Consider the following 2,500-nt stretch of genomic DNA (forward strand, 5'->3'; position numbering starts at 1 on the left):
GACATGGACCCGGCCGCCAAGCAGGCCGCCCTGGGCTCACCCTCCCCGGCCGCAGCGAGGGACATCCTCCCGGCCGACAGGATCGGGCCCCTGGAAGTCTGGGGGGGGGGGGGGAAATCCGCCCCACGCCTCCGAGGAGGGCTGCCCGGGCGGGCCGGGCCCCGGAGCTCGGAAAAAAAAAAAAAAACACCCCAAAAAAGGATCGGGCCCACTAGAGACATGGACCAGGCCGCCCTGGGCTCACCCTCCCCGGCCGCAGCGAGGGACTGCCTCCCGGCCGACTGGATCGGGCCCCTGGAAGTCTGGAAAAAAGAATGGAACCTGACGCCTCCGAGGAGGGGGCGCCCAGGGAAGGAGGGAGATCCGGGTCGACCTGGTGACCGGACGGGAAAGCGGCCACCGGGCGTGCCCGTTCAAACCTAGGGGTTGACCTGGCGGCCGGAAAGCAAACCGGCCACTGGCTAGCCCCGTCGGCAACCTACGGGTTGACCTGGTGGCCGGGAAGCGAACCGGCCAGCAGGTGAACCCGTTCGATTCCACGGGTTGACCTGGTGCCCGGGAGGGGACTCTGAAAAATGTTCAGCCCTTTCGGCTCGGGGTTGACCTGGTGGCCGAGAGGGGACTCGGACGGCAGGCAAGCCGCCCTGGCCTCACCCACCCCGGCCGCAGCGAGGGACTGCCTCCCGGCCGACTGGATCGGGCCCCTGGAAGTCTGGGGGGAAAAAGAAAATGGAACCTGACGCCTCCGAGGAGGGGGCGCCCAGGGAAGGAGGGAGATCCGGGTTGACCTGGTGACCGGACGGGAAAGCGGCCACCGGGCGTGCCCGTTCAAACCTACGGGTTGACCTGGTGGCCGGGAAGCGAACCGGCCAGCAGGCGAACCCGTTCGATTCCACGGGTTGACCTGGTGCCCGGGAGGGGACTCTGAAAATTTTTCAGCCCTTTCGGCTCGGGGTTGACCTGGTGGCCGAGAGGGGACTCGGACGGCAGGCAAGCCGCCCTGGGCTCACCCTCCCCGGCCGCAGCGAGGGACTGCCCCCCCTCCACCCACCCACCCCCCCCCCCGGCTGACAGGATCAGGGCGCACTGGATGTCCGGGACAATATTTTCCCCGACGCCGGGGAGGGCGGGCGGGCGGAGGGGCTCTGGCGGCCAGCCCGGGCCCCGGAGCTCGAGAAGGAAAAAAGGACCGGGCCCGCGAGAGACGGGGGCCCTGCCGCAGGGGGGCAGTCCGACCGGGGCTCACCGTGCGGCAGGCCCGGGCGTCGGCAGGGGAAAGCGGGCGAGGAGGCGCGGGGGCCGGGTGCCTACGGCCATACCGGACCGAACGCCCCCGATCCCGTCCGATCTCGGAAGGTAAACCGTCCCGGGCCTGGCTAGTACTTGGATGGGTGACCGCCTGGGAATCCCAGGTGCCGTAGGCAGCTTTTCCCGGTCCGAGCCAGCTCTCTCTCCTTTTCTGGGGAGGAAGGAGAGGGGGGGGACGGGCCGGAAAGCCCCTCGTCGCTCCTGCCGAGTCGGAGGTCGCGGCCGCAGGTCACGGGTCTGGGCGCCTGGGGTCCGGCTCCCCACCCGGCTTCCTCCGCGGAGGACCCACCGAAGCCGCTGGGGGAGACCCCGGGCATGGGGCGGACTGGCCCGGACCCTCCCGGCCGCCGGCCCGCAGGACCGCCCCGAATCCCCCCGCCCCGCGGCCACCCAGGCCAGGCCTGGCCAGGCGGGACGGACGGCGGGTGTCCAGCGCCCAGCGGCTTCCGCCAGCGGGGACCCACGGCCCCCAAAGCCGCAGGGGGAGGCCCCGGGCCCGGGACGGACTCGCTCGGACCCCCTGCGCCCGGGCGCCGGCTCGCGGGACCGCCCCGAATCCCCCCGCGGCCACCCAGGCCAGGCCTGGCCAGGCGGGACGGACGGCGGGTGTCCAGCGCCCAGCGGCTTCCTCCAGCGGGGACCCACGGCCCCCAGAGCCGCAGGGGGACACCCCGGGGCCGGGACGGACTCGCTCGGACGCGCTCGGACCCCCTGCGCCCGGCCGCCGGCTCGCGGGACCGCCCCGAATCCCCCGCCCCGCGGCCACCCAGGCCAGGCCTGGCCAGGCGGGACGGACGGCGGGTGTCCAGCGCCCAGCGGCTTCCGCCAGCGGGGACCCACGGCCCCCCAGAGCCGCAGGGGGAGACCCCGGGGCCGGGACGGACTCGCTCGGACGCGCTCGGACCCCCTGCGCCCGGCCGCCGGCTCGCGGGACCGCCCCGAATCCCCCCGCGGCCACCCAGGCCAGGCCTGGCCTGGCCTGGCAGGCCGGCGTGCAGCTCCCCCGGGCTTCCTCCCCCGACGACCCGCGCCCCCCCGAGCCGCAGGCGGAGACCCCGGCCCCGGGGCGGACCGGCCCGGGCTCGCTCGAGCCCCCTGCGCCCGGCCCGCAGGACCGCCCCCCCCCCCCCCCGAATCCCCCGGGAGAGGCCCGGCCTGCACGCCACTGACGACCCGCGGCCCCCAAAGTCGC

At 74.6% G+C, this 2,500-nt stretch overlaps 1 non-coding gene across 1 annotated transcript; it reads left to right on the forward strand.

The window, feature by feature from the left end:
- Positions 1 to 1,305: 1,305 nt before the first annotated feature.
- Positions 1,306 to 1,424, forward strand: LOC128823771 (5S ribosomal RNA). The gene has a single exon (XR_008442007.1). It is a non-coding gene; the product is annotated as a 5S ribosomal RNA (ribosomal RNA).
- The last annotated feature ends 1,076 nt before the right edge of the window (positions 1,425 to 2,500 follow it).

This window comes from Malaclemys terrapin, chromosome 15, assembly GCF_027887155.1.
Source record: "Malaclemys terrapin pileata isolate rMalTer1 chromosome 15, rMalTer1.hap1, whole genome shotgun sequence".
Lineage (NCBI taxonomy): Eukaryota > Metazoa > Chordata > Testudines > Emydidae > Malaclemys > Malaclemys terrapin.